General features: G+C 40.7%; 1 protein-coding gene across 1 annotated transcript in view; it reads left to right on the top strand.

Moving 5' to 3' along the window:
- AGO1 (protein argonaute-2) overlaps positions 1-14,241 on the top strand; it is a 327,978-nt gene extending 313,737 nt beyond the window's left edge. Inside the window, exon 20 of the mRNA XM_067155023.2 lies at positions 12,665-14,241. The gene's annotated coding sequence lies outside the window, so the exon portion shown is untranslated. The remainder of the gene's footprint in view (positions 1-12,664) is intronic.
- The last annotated feature ends 953 nt before the right edge of the window (positions 14,242-15,194 follow it).

Below are 15,194 nucleotides of genomic sequence, written 5' to 3' on the forward strand. Positions count from 1 at the left end.
GTGGTATCGTTTCTTAAGCTACAATATGCTGGAAAGGAAAGAAACCCTTACTTAAGAAACCAGTCTGAAAGGCTATTTCAAACTTTTACTTCCTGGATTGAAAGAAAAGGTTGTCACACTCCAAAATAAGGTGATTTCTGAACTTGACTGTTCAGCAACAGGAATTCAGGCAGGCCTTGTTTAGTTGCTCTGCACTGCCTACGTAAACATCACAATTATTAAAATAAATTGAACCTTACCTACTCTGCTTATTTAACAGGTGTATGAATAAGTTTTTGCCAGTTTTCGCGGTAAAAAACCCTCGTAATTTTCAAGGGAAATTCATTTTTTGTTTATTCAAAATATTGGTCATCGGTTTCTACACACTTCGCCCATCTTTCAGTTAAGTAATGAATACCATGCCAGAAAAAACTGCTTGTATTTTGTGGCGAACCATTCATCGAGCTGTTTTCCAACTTCTTCGAAATTGCTGAAGTGCTGCTCTGTGATCGCGTGCCCCATTGATGCGAGGAGGTGATAGTCAGATGGCGCCAGGTCAGGGAAATACAGTGGGAGCGGAAGGATGTCTTATCAAGCAATTTCAAGGTGTCTTGCATTGGTTTTTGTGTGCGAGGCAGCACATTGTTGTGCAACAAAATCACGTCGCCATGTCTTCTGGCCCATTCCCGTCGTCTTTCAATCAATGCGTGATTTAAATTAATCATTTGTTGGCGATAGCATTGTGCAGTAATGGTTTCGCCAGGCTTCAGGAGCTCATAATACACAGTACCGCTCTGGTCCCACCACTGTCTTTCACATTGAAATCACCACATTTAAATTGTCGAAACTATGTCTCACATGTTCTAATCGATGGAGCGTGTTCACCATTTGTTTCTACCAGCAAACGGTAACTTTCCACAGTTTTTTTTCTTTGGACTAAATTAGAAAAGCAAATAATGTTCTTTTTCAGGCACAGGCATTTACATGATCACTGAACGATACAACACAGATGCTTGTGCTTGGCGGATTCAACTTGGGTGTGTTGGTAGGTTAATGTCGGACAAACTGACGTATGTATCAAATTCATACTTATGCATGCACCTGGTAAATGATATTCTTGTTCGTCACCAGACAGGTCACTGTGCCTTTGGCATTGTGGGAACAGACATAGTAGTGGTTGGTCAAGTTTCTCTTCTGAGGATATGGAGCAAATTGTACACAAAATTTTAATATTTTCTAGTTTCCTTTTTCATACCATAAGAACTCTCAAGATGTTGTATCTATTAATATGGGCAGTGGAAGCATCAGTCTAATGTCTGTCAAGATGATTGTGAACTATTATTGTATTCAACAGCATCTGAGTGTGTATGGGAGACTTACTTCATTTATAGACTTGCAAGTAATGTAAATGGATTTGAAGAAAGGGTTGTTTTTTTTTTTTTCACTATAAAAACCATTCTTCTTCTTTAGTTTTGGCCGACTATGGACCATGTTCATTCGAATTCAGCTTCATCTGTTTCTGGGCTTTCATCCAGTTCTCCTTCATCCTTTCACTCTGCAGTCTCCTCGTTTCTTCTGCCCAGGGCGCTTGATTGGGAGATCTGACTTTTTCTTGAAACCTTTTCGATGCCTTGATCCTCGACTTGTAAGCATCCCTGTTGCTGATTTCCGTTCCTTGTTTTCCCATTTCTTCCAGGTCCTTCTTCACCTGGCTCCAGCGCACTGTAGTTTTTATGGTCTCAAAAAATCTTGTTATGTGTTTGGTCAGTCTTCCCTGGGTTCATTCTATAGACATGTCTGAAAAACATGGCTCTCCTCTTCCGTATGGTATCTCAGAACTTTTCCATCTTGAGATATAATTCTTGGTTTCCCTTCTTTCTGTATGATCCATCCTGTGTTCTTTGTGGTCCCAGTTTCTTCCTCAGGACCTTTCTCTCCACTAGTTCCATCTTCTTGACCAATCCTGTTTTTATCGTGTTCAAACTTTCAGCTACTTATAAAGCCTCCAGGGGTAGTGTCTTGAGTTTTGCATTGATCGAGATATTCTTGTTGTAGGTGTTCAAGGCAAGTCTATTAAAACCATATTAATTTAATCTCTAAATAAAAAATTGAGCAATTTTTTTTTTTGTAACATTTCAGTCAAAACACAGTAAATCAATCATTATCATACAAAATGTAGTGAGTTCAAAATAAAAATGGCTGTAAAAGGCAGGAATGAAAAAATAATTTCAATACGCCTGAAAATTATACGGTAAAAGAAAAGGGTAAGGAGATGTAAAATCTTGTCAGTTACACTTGTATGTATTACCAGTGGTCATAAACACATCGTGTTTAAATGCAAAACATTGTCACTGTTGAGAACATTTCCAAAATGCGTCATTGTACGCAGCAATGAAAGATGGGTAGTTTAGTGAACATACGGTGATGGGATGGGTGCATTCGGTGTTGCAACATTGCCCTATTGCTATGTTGGCTTTCCCTGGTCTCCTTGGCAACAGGGAGGGCTTCCGGGTGCATAAATGCTATATAAATTCATCTCACCTCATTCCCGCCCGCTTATTAAGAAACGAGACTAAGGGGTAGACAATTTTTTCTTTACGCCGCACCGACACAGATAGGTCCTATGGCGACGATGGGATAGGAAAGACCTAGAAATTGGAAGGGAGCGGCCGTAAGGTACAGCCCCGGCATTTGCCTGGTGTGAAAATGGGAAACCACGGAAAACTATCTTCAGGGCTGCCGACAGTGGGGCTTGAACCCACTATCTCCCGATTACTGGATAAACAATTTATTTAGGAACACAAATGCTTAAATTTAAACAAATACTTATTTATTTAGGAACACCAAAATTTAAACAAATTTGAGACAGGAGGAGTATGCTCAGTATGAACTAATGTAACAGACATCCTAGAGATAGTAGCAAAACTAAAATGGCAATGGGTAGGACACGTAGCTCGACAAGACTACAACAGGTGGACCTCTAGGATTGTTCACTGGAGACCATGGGGACACAAGAGAGGCATTGGAAGACCCCTGAAGAGATGGCTCGACGACATAAAGCTGTTGGCTGGAACACGCTGGTTCCAAGTGGCTCAAGACCGAAGACGATGGAAGCACATGGAAGAGGCCTATATCCAGCAGTGGATTGAAATAGGCTAGAAAAGAAGAAGAAGAAGAGAATCCAACATAACAGACAGGAAACATACATTTTACACAGTCAGTTCTGCTTCTTGTAGCATCTTTCCTGGAATACTGTTTCCAGGTTCGAACATTTGTAGCGGGAGCATGGAGGCCCCACTTGGTAATTCCATCCTTTCCTAAAATGAATGGAATACAGCCTTCAACCAATGAACCTGCAGCCCTCCTTTTTTTCTGAACACTCCTGCGTCTCCAGCTCCGTTTAAAAATCTGCTTGCAGAAGGATAAGAGACAGCACAAATACACTTAAGAAAATGGAAATTGCAACACCAGGAAGGCATTGGTCGTTTGTGTTGATTATTCAAGATATGGAACGATGCCATGTAGGTATGTAAACGATCAAAGTTTCAGACCCGTTGGAATGGTGCTACAGGTCTCCCCACGTGATTGGTCGCGAAGGAATCAACTCCAGTATACGGACTCTGGTGTAGCGTAGTTGACTTTCAGTCTGTGCAATGAAGTGTTCCCCGTCAAACATGCCTCAACGACAGAGAAGAGCACGCTATCAACAACTGTCGCCGTTTGAGAGGGCTCGGATAATTGGGCTGTGCGAGGCTGGATTATCGCTAAGGACTGTCGCTGTACGTGTTGGCCGACAGGCATCTACGGTACAACGTGTGTGGCAGCAGTGGTCAAATGAATGTACCCACACTCGTAGACTTGGCACAGGCCCAGCGCGACAGACAACTGTGAGAGAGAATCGCCGCATCATTCAGATGGCCCAGATGGAACCCCATGCAACAGCAGCGCAAATTCAAGCAGCTGTGGCATCCCACGTTACACAACAAACAGTTGGTTATCGCCTGCGTGCAGCTGGCTTACGAGCCCGTGTCCCTGCAGAAGGTGTTCCATTGACCCCACAACAGCAATAGGTAAGGCTGGCCTGATGTCGAGAAAGAACGACGTGGGTTGACGAATGGCATAGGGTCGTCTTTAGTGATGAATTGCGCTTCTGTCGTGCCCGCAGTGATCGCCGGAATCGTGTGCGCCGACGTACCGGGGAGAGGGGCCACCCAGATCTTATTGTCGAGAGGCACACAGGGCCAACACCAAGCATTATGGTCTGAGGAGCTATTGGGTTTAATGTGAAATCACAATTAGTGCTTGTTGAGGGCACTATGACTGCTCGACAGTACATTGATAGGGTACTCAATCCAGTGGTTGTCCCTATGATGGCGAACATTGCTAATGGGATATTTCAGCAGGACAATGTCCGGGTTCACACTGCACGCATCTCCAGAGAAGCTCTCCACGACATCACAACCTTAGAATGGCCCGCCAGATCCCCGGACCTCAGTACTATTGAGCATGTGTGGGACATGATGGGTCGACAACTGGCCAACCGTCCTCAGCCACCCACAACTCTGGAAAAACTGACCCGTGCAGTGCAGCAAGCATGGGCCACAGTTCCTCAGGAAGCGATCCAGGGCCATATTGACTCCATGCCTTAACGAATTCATCAGTGTATTGCAGCTCATGGTGGGTACATCCTGTATTGATTGTTGTCCAAACTTGCGGTCAGGGGGACCTGAAAGTGTAATCATTGAATCACAACCGAACACTCGTCCTGCATGTTCAGTTGCAGCAATGTAGCACAACTCGTTCTGGGTGTTGCAATTTCCATTTTCTTCAGTGTATATGGACAGCTTATTTATAAAAATCAACTAAAGCAAACACAAAATAAATATAGTACAAGTACAATACAATATTCAGGTTCAGAGTTCAGTATTTTTAAGTCTGAAATTATCTGTCACTTTTTATCTGTAATTGTGCATTGTGTGGAACTTCTCAAGCCACTTGCCGGGACGTATTCCAGACTTTTTTCTACAAATATTGCAGAAAAACACTGTCTCGTGTCATAATTCAGGCTTGCTGTTCATTGCCATATTTAGGATTACGCCTAAAAGTTCTTTCAATTCAGAAAGAGTAAAATCTGTCCACAACCTCTAAATAGACTCACGTCTGAGGGACGTAACCTTTTGAATCTTTACACTGGCATACCGGTTAGCCTTGCGCACTTCTGACAATAACTCGTCAGTCATGAATAGAGACAAGAATTAAAGGCACTAAAAACAGTTAAAATAGGCAGGCATATTGGCTCTTAAAGGAGCCAAAATAAGCATTTAAATAGGCGCTAACGTGTAAAAAAAGGCAACAAAATAGGCATGAAAAATGTCTTATAATTTAAAAACACACTCAATTACTATAAAAGGAATTTACAAGCAACGTTTCGATGTTTTCTGGTAACAATCTTGTTCTCCTCTCATGCATAATTTTTTTTGTGCTGAAAGAAAAATCTCTCAACATCACATGAAGTGATTGGACAAAACTTCAATGAAGTCACTGTGCTGACAGTGACTGCCTTCCCAGAGGTTAGGTCAGAACTTCCCCTGGCTTCTTCCACAATCCTAAATGACTCCACGAGGGGCATGCCACTCTTTTTCAACTTGGTGATTGCTCCCAGCAGCTTGTTGAAATTTGAAGATGCTCCGGTTTATGCAGGGGCATGTATTAGCTCCCAATATTGCAGCGCATAAATCTGAAGAAAATGGTTGTTGGTCGCTGCCCAAAGTGGATTGGTAGAAAGGTTGCATTGATACTGATTTCTGTACTCATATCAGATGCATCGCATAAGTTGATCTGTGTGGTATTTTTCTCACATTTGATCTGAAAAGTAATAGAATTGACATAAATTACATTGTCCCTATATCTTAAATTTCTAGAGTTTTGCTAATTGGCAGTAATGCTAAGTATATACACTATCATGCATTTTTTTTCATAAAAAAGGACTATTAGAGATGATGTTTATAGTAGTACTTAACTTTAAAGTAGGAACGAGGGAATTATTAATTTACAATCGGAGGTCGTGTGCTCAGAGACCCAACCGAACGTCAGACTGCTCGGCGCGACCCAGTCGGAGGTTGTGCTTTCAGATATTCAGTCAGGTGTCGGATTGCACGGCGCGAACCAATTGGAGGCCGCACACTCGCATATAAATACAGCTGCTTCCCAAACAACTTTCACAGCCGCCAGCGGGTTACAGGAGAGCGTATCTACAAGACGCCACAGATGATGACTACCGCACCAGTAGTCGAAACGTCTGGAAGAAACGAGAGGAGTGGACCACGGCATAATAGCCCGGAAGATTTTTTTTATATTGACACCGGCCGTGAAAACCTTCATACTTTAATGACTTGATTTTATGGTATTTTCATAACTGCCAAGTTATTCATATTAAGGAGGTTTACCAGTATGTGGTGTGATGTTTAATTTTGTTGTGTCTTACAAACCTGCCTGCATTTTTGGTAGGTAAAAATCTTTTTGTACAAACAAGGATAAAATATAGTGTGCTTTCATTCATTTCCACACATTTGTTGAAGAGTGACGCCCATGTTGTTAGTAGTACATTTTCTGTACTTTGTATATGTTTGTTGAAAATGCCATCAATTCCTGCAGCTTTCTTAACCTTCAAATCCCTTACAGAATTTTTTAAAGTCCTGAAAGAGTTTCTTTCTTCCTGTACGATATTATCCGCTGTAGTTACAGATAAGTTGACTTTGTTCAGCACTTTCCTAAAATGTTCTTCCCAGTCTTCTATAGCAAAATCATGAGGGAAGTGCAGCTTTCTTGGTTTTAGAACTACAAGTGGATTTAATTTTGCCTCTTCAAGTTTCTCTCCATCTATATGTTTTTTCTTTTAATAAAACCTTACATTTTCTTATCTTCATTGCATAGATATGTAATTTGCTTTCTTTGCATGAACACCTTGCTTTGTGGAGAGCTATACGAGTATCTTTCCAAAGATTATAGCATTCTTGATCAAACCATGATTTTGCTTTCCTCGGCCTTTCCTCAATCTTTACCATTCCCATTCATATTACCTGTTCTATCTCCTGGGCTGCCTTTGGTTATATCGTTTTGAATAATTTCCAACGTTGGAGTGATTTCCTGGAAGGCTGCCAGATTGGTTACTCTTTTTTATTTTGTCTTCACCTGTTGGCTCTTCGGTTCAAAATATTTCACTGTTGCAGTTATCTTAATAGGTAGATGTTTTCTGATAGGGGTCGTTGGTGATTCATTTATTACTTTGAGAGATTTTACGATGATTTTATGGCTTATGAAGACAAGATCTATGATACTGTGTCAGTTGTGACAGATGTACGTCGGTTCTGTTGGCTTGTTTACTAGCATAAATCCTTCAGATTTTAGATATTCTATCACCAGTTGTGTTTTCTGATTTGGCACGTCTATGCGACAGTGTAGATTACTTCCTATGATGAGGGGTTCTTTCTTTCCTATAATGTTCACTGCTTCTTTAAGTGAGTCTGTTATGGTGTCTTCTTGGGTATCTGGCATAAAGTATGCACATATCACTGATGTAAACGTGGTTTTGACCAGCAAACGCTGCTGTGTTCTATATATAGTTCTGATTGGAGTGAGTTTCAGTTTTACGAAGCAAGATATTCCTCCACTGGGTCGTCCTTTTGCCACTTGCAATGCTAGACTGTGTGTTGCATAGTGTCCTTGTATCGATAATGGATCTGTTAAGAACGTCTTTACTAGTATTACATTGTCCGTGACCGGGCAAGTTGGCCATGTGGTTAGGAGCACACAGCTGTGAGCTCGCATCTGGAGATAGTGGATTCGAACCCCACTGTCGGCAGCCCTGAAGATGGTTTTCCGTGGTTTCCCATTTTCACACCAGGCAAATGCTGGGGCTGTACATTAATTAAGGCCACGGCCACTTTCTTCCCACTCCTAGCCCTTTCCTGTCCCATCGTCGCCATAAGACCTAACTGTGTCGGTGCGATGTAAAGCAACTGGTAAAAAGAAAAAAAAACACAATGTCCATGTCTATAATATTCATTGGCATTTAGTTTACGGTGCTTCTTAGTCCCTCTACATTGCATAACATTAAGCATATGGGGTCGTCTAAGGCATCGTTTGGGCTATTATTGGAGTGTCTGTATTGTATTGTATTGGGCACTGTCGTTAATCCTTCTACATTCCCTGTTCAGAGCTTTATTGTATCACTCTCATCCTATGCGTTATGCTCTATTTCCTTCCCCTCTCCATCTCCGAGAAATATAACATCTTACTATGTTACCCTTTGGCCAAGCATCGGATTTTTCTATAAACTCTTTCTTGTCAAAAAGGATACCAATTTTGTATGCTTTGTTGAAGCTTGCTGATTCGAGTTGCTCAATTTCTCTTTGCCCTGTGATACCACATTGATTTATGTGGGCTATCAGTTCTTCCCTCTTCACCAAAGGACGCACACGCCTACGTACAGCCAGGCTCTTCGTTCTCCCGCTCGAAGACTGTTCTGTTCCGGTTCCTTGGTTCCAGTAACGATGGAAAATATGTTAATTCCCATAGGGAACCTGAAATATTTGTTCCAAATGAGTAAATTTATAATATCAATATAGTTCATCCGTTATTGGACATTACAAATTTTCCTGCTAACTCATTCCTGGTTGCCAGCGTTTATCGCCCCATTGCAACGCCCCTAACAATTTAACAAAATAACGTGCGTCATAGGGACATGTGCACACAAGATAAATATAAAATGAGCAAAAATTCATAACAAACAAGGAAGAGTGCAGCAACCAGCCCAAAATGGAAAGAGAGGAGGGGATCGAGGAACTACGAGGCAAAATTCAACATCAAAATGACACCAATATTTTCAAAAAAAAAAAATATATATATATATATAAATAATAATTTACATTACACTAACTTATGAAAAGAAAGAAAAATTCTGAAAAATAATGATTAAGTAATAGAAGAATAATAAATTTTCATTAAATAAATAATCTACATGTAAATAAGGTTAATTCTGAAGTAAATAAATTCATAACAGTCCCCAAACTACTCTGGTGCACCAGCTCCTTCCTTACCTTACACATTTTTGAAAATATCTACATGAAATAAAATTTAAGATTAACACCCGAAAAATGGGTTGTATGGCAAATCAAGGGCAAATCAAACCCAGCAGAGGTTTAGTCCCCACAGTACCCACATGAATAAGAACATCCGACACATCACGTTAAAACACAAGGGAACACAAATCTCAACATAGTGTCATCACACAAGAACCCACAGAATAAGGAGAATAGCCCAAATAAAAATTATATTAAAATCGCAGAAGCAAAAGAAGGCTAGGGCGATGAATAAGACATCCTAAACATATTAAAATAGAAAGAGCCAGTTAACTTCACAACACCGAGACCGAAAAACAAATATGACATGAGAAGAAAAACAATGCATTGTCCTCCACACGGAGCACGACCGATACCAAACGCAGCAATAATAAGTTACATGCGGCCAAGCACCCGAGATAATAAACAATCGGATATGGGATAAGACCAAACCCAAACATCTCGTGCTAGGGGTGCCCAAGACCCTTGATTTAAACCAGCAGACGTTACAAAGTCGTTGTTTAAAAAAATGATGTTAATATTACGCGGGATTACACACATAATTAAGTAAATATCACTTTAAATACCCGCAATAGAAATAAAACAAGGAATTCCAACCCCATCCAAGAAATAGGTATCCACGAGAAATTAAAAATTTAAAAGATTAATAATAATAAATAAAATAATATTTTTTAAAAATGAAAACTTAGTGCAGCATAGCATTAGCTTGAAACACGGACAAGAAGGCCGAAATACACGAAAGGATGCCCGAAAACCAAACAGAGAATCACAACACCAAATACCGGGGTAAACACGAATACCGCAGCATCAGCGATACATACAAAATTTTAAAAGTAGTAACCTCACTCGCATCCAGGAAATAACACAGAAAACTTACACATATGCGCAGGTAAACAAAGAATACTAGCGAAAACAATATTACACCAAGCCAAGTGCGAATTTCAAAAGTTACGCAGACAATAATGACCTTCACAGCTACACATGACTTTCACTTGAAACTAGAACGCAATAACACCAAACTTAGATGAAATTCAAATCATAGTTAAAAACACAACCTGTAATATAAATGACACCCCAAGAAAACAACATTAACACCAATAAATTAGAACAGCGTACTTATAAAGAGGTCATATGACTGAGTAACTGACATGTTTCGAACCAACACTAATACACTCACTAGTAATTATGTAATAAACTTACATACTACACCACACAACTATACTAATATAATAGAAGAATATTAAGGCAAGTACAGTCCCCTGCTGGGGCAGTTATACGTCCTTAGCCAATACCCGAAGGTAAAATCATAGTTTTTTGTGGAGGTAAGCACTCCATTATTAGCAGTCAATCATCCACTTTCGTTGAAGCCAACCAGTCGACAGACACACTCAGATCAAGGCCACAAGGAGCGACACACTCCAGCCTCGCAGCACGGCCTGGTGGGCTCCATCAAAGCACACCTTGCGGTAACAAAGCTCGCACACAGATAGCGCAAGAGTACATGTTGCTGTCCACAGTACGATCGAACACACTAGATATAACTTGCAGAAACGTTACGCGCTGTCATGTCCCAATAGCCGTACATCCAATGAGTAGTATTATCATCCACTTAGTCTCATAGTGTTCAATTCCACTTTCAAATAGATAATGGCAATATTACCAATCATGACATCGGCACATTATCAATAAAGCAGAGTCCAACAGTAAAATGCTTAATCCACAAAATGTTACTTGTGCGGATAGTTTACACAATTTAATAAGTGTCGCGTAGACAGTTGATAGTCCAAATAATATTACATTATTAATGTTTCCTTTGCGTAATAACGCCACGCCAGTGTGTTGAGTTGGGCTCATCGGTTGGTAAATAGCACATCACCAAGACGCATGGCTAGTGCATACCGTGGAGGCCACTGTGTAGGCTACTTGGAGCCACCTGCAGTGCCAATGCTCTATGAGATACTTTGTCTCATTTTCAAAAATTGATGCCTGTCTGGCCATCAGATGATAAAGATGTTGATTCCCATAGGGAACCTGAAATATTTGTTCCAAATGCATAAAATATAGTTGGTCAGTTATAGGACATTATAAATTTTCCCCTTAGCTCATTCCTGGTTCCCAGCATTTCACCCCAGTGTGCTAAGTTGGTAAATAACACACCCACCAAGATGCATCACTAGTGCATACCGTGGAGGCTACTACATAGGTTACTTGGAGCCACCAGCAGTGCCAATGCACTATGAGAGGCTTTGCCCCCCCCCCCCCCCTTTTTTTTAACGTCGCACCGACACAGATATGTCTTATGGCGACGATGGGACAGGGAAGGGCTAGGAGGGGGAAGGAAGCGGCCGTGGCCTTAATTAAGGTACAGCCCCAGCATTTGCCTGGTGTGAAAATGGGAAACCACGGAAAACCATTTTCAGGGCTGCCGACAGTGGGGTTCGAACCTACTATCTCCCGAATACTGGATACTGGCCGCTCTTAAGCGACTGCAGCTATCGAGCTTGGTTGCCTCATTTTCAATGAGTTGGCCAGTGAGAAGGCGTTTCCTTCTAGGGAGGGGAATGAAAACTTTTCTACCGTGCTCGATAGCTGCAGTCGCTTAAGTGCGGCCAGTGTCCAGTTATCGGGAGATAGTGGGTTCGAATCCTACTGTCGGCAGCCCTGAAGACGGTTTTCCGTGGTTTCCCATTTTCACACCAGGCAAATGCTGGGGTTGTACCTTAATTAAAGCCACGGCCGCTTCGTTCCCATTCTAGGCCTTTCCCATACCATCGTCGCCATAAGACATATCTGTGTCGGTGCGACGTTAAGCAAATGGCAAAAAAGAAAAGGGAAAAAACTTTTCATGATGATGTCAAATTCTGCTTTTGTCAGTCCGCTACATTCTATGTGCTGCCATCTGTCGCAATTTTTACACTGTATAGAGTTTTCATTTTTATGTACAATCTTCCTGCAGATGTCACACATTTGCGCATCGTCGTTGTCTGCTATGTTCCTTGTCCTATGTCAGTTACCTCTAGGTCTTCAAAAACATGTGAAGTATAATGTAAAGTTCCACTGATGTATAACCTCGATGCTGTAACTGATCTGATAAGTGTATTTACTGTGAAAGTTGAGTGCTTTGGATGTAGGAAGGAAAAATGGCTCCCTCATAAATATCTTCTATAATATTGTAAGTAGATGTTTTCGTACTTTTCTAGTTGAATATGTTGGACAACAACTCATTGTCTGTAGGGGAACTTTATACCAGCTAATATATGTGGCTTTTGTGTTTTAACTGGTGGAATCCTTGTCTTCGTACTAAAAACACGCACGCAGCATTCAATTCATCTTACTGCGATTTCACTTCTGCTAAAAGACGGATGGACCAACCATATTCTGTTTAATGTAATTAGTCATTAAATATACTTTAATGACCATTGGCTACAATGAAATCTTTATTTAAATATAATGTGCTGAGAAATGTTTTTGTTTTGTGGGTTTTTTTTTTTTTTAGCAAAGGCAGAAAAATTGGAAAATGAACATGCTATGTTGTCTTGTTTCAGATAAAACGGCGATACCAATCGCCCCGTTGGTTGTTGCAGTCTCGGTGGTGCGAGGTGAGAGAAGAAGGATAACACCAAGAGAGAATATTGTAAATAATTATAATAGTAATAATGAGAAAATGGACCAAACATAACAGACATCTAGATATTGCAAGTATATCTCGAGAAACTTATAGAGGTAGTATTTTTTATGCCGGGAAGGAAATGACTGCATTTAATGCTTGTGGAGCCTGAACCTTTTTATTCTTTTTTACTACACGGGGAATAGCGTAATTTATTGCTATTGAGCCTGTGTGTGTGTGTGTGAATCACTGTTTTACTGATACCTAATGTAGGTATAATGATCAAAACTCCAACTAAGGCATGAAGTAGGTAGCAATATATTTCGTCTTCAATTGGGGGGGCACTATTTTTGTTAATATATTGTAATATATATATTTTACGAAGATGACTTAAGTGTTTAGTTTCTACAGGCTATGAAAATCAGTGCTGCAGTTAATGAACCTTGTATCTTGTGTTCAAGGGTAAAACAGTAAGATTATTCTCTCTAATATCAAGTAGACGCGAAGTCTTCTGTTGTGTATTTTGATTTATCAAAGTCTTTTGGTAGAATTCTTTCTTTGTGGAAAGAATTCTACTTTTCATTGGGAATTATTGAGGTGTGTTATTTTCAAAACATGAAGCTGTATGCCTCATTGAATCCTTTAAAAATCTGAACTGAAAGGGATAAAGGTCGTCTACAAAAAACTGGAACTCTTGACTAGAATTCTTGGTTCAGCAATGTTCTTCAGAGATAAATATGATCTAAGTGTCTGAAATGGATTAACTTATTTTAGCATAACATTACTCTACTCATTTCATGTCATCGTTGGCTGCTGCTTATTACGGAGTATACAAACCAAACATACCATCATGGAGTGCTCAAACCAGGCCAACGAAGCATTCACGGTAACCAAAGTGTCTTGCCACTGCCCACATATCAGGCCTTGGGAGAGAGTCAAAGGCCCTTTCCAGATCATAAAACGCTAAGTAGATGGGTTGCTGTTCTTCTCTGCATTTTTCTTGGAGTTGTGTTATACTGATCATGTCAATTGCGCCTCGTGAGGTATGGAAACCGCATTGAGACTTGGGAGAGAATCATTTCGGTGGCAACCTGAAGATGGCCAAGTAGAACCTTCGCAGGAAGTTTACCAGCTAGCTATGGACCGCAGTGATACTGTGATAGTTCCTAATATACTGCGATCACCTCCCTTCATGTCACCCGGTAGCTGAGTTCCTCAAATTAAAAGGATTAGTGTGAAGAGCCTTGTCTTTAAGGGTAAGCCTCCCCCTTCAATCAACTCCATTTGAATGTTGTCAGGTCCAGGCACCTTTCCCGAGCGTCGCAAAATTCCTATAAATCTATGGCTGAGGAGGCCTGTTGCGGCACATCTCGGAGGAAGTCCCCCCGCTCTGGTAGAGTTGCGATTTAAAAGTTGGAGAAACGTTGTTGCAGCACTCTCAAGATGTCATTGCTAATGTGTACACATGTGGAAATAGCTTTTTTTTTTTTTAAGTTACTTTACGTCGCACCGACACAGATAGGTCTTATGGAGACGATGGGACAAGAAAGGGCTAGGAGTGGGAAGGAAGCGGCCGTGGCCTTAATTAAGCTACAGCCCCAGCATTTGCCTGGTGTGAAAATGGGAAACCACGGAAAACCATCTTCAGGGCTGCCGACAGTGGGGTTCGAACCTACTATCTCCCAAATGCTGGATACTGGCCGCACTTAAGCGACTGCAGCTATCCAGCTCGGTGGAAATATCTTTAATTGAAGAAATCTTGTTCAGGCATTTGCAGATTATATTAACAACTTGTTCCTTGCCTTTAGTCTACCTTATTTAGTTCTCCTAATTGTGGGAAGCAAATTGAGATAGGTGCCATCATGATCTGGAGTGAGTATATCATATTATTTCAGTGTTCTCCCTAGGACCTTTTTAATGGACGCACCGCCTTGCCATTTTTACACGCCGCCCAGTTAACATAACCTATTTAGATATGTGTTAGTTTACATAATATTAATACAGTAAAACCTCGTTAATTCGAAGTCATAAGACCTGTACTGCATGCAATTAACCTGATTCAAAGTTTAAACCCTTGAAATGCCATGGAAAAAAGTTATTTCCAAAATGTATCCAACAAGGTGCATTTACAGTATTCATATTTACAATACAGTATTCACTTGGATAACTCACTGACAAACATAACCTCACGCAACGAAAGAAAACAAAAGCATGATTCAAAGACGAGGAGAAATCTAAGCTGGCTCCCCTGAGCAAGTTCTTTATTCATTGTATTACTGAACTGAATGCATTTTAGATGTCCTGTACTTGCACAGAAATTTTCTTATAATGAGGGGAGAAAGTGTCTCACTTCCGTCTGCATTTGAACACAGTGCAGTGACTCACTTATCCTGTACGATTTCCCGCCATGGTACTTATCTCGTAATTCAGACATGCGAACCCTTGCCTCGTCACAAAGTATTCTAAGA

The sequence above is a fragment of the Anabrus simplex genome, chromosome 10 (genome assembly GCF_040414725.1).
Source record: "Anabrus simplex isolate iqAnaSimp1 chromosome 10, ASM4041472v1, whole genome shotgun sequence".
Classification (NCBI taxonomy): Eukaryota; Metazoa; Arthropoda; class Insecta; order Orthoptera; family Tettigoniidae; genus Anabrus; species Anabrus simplex.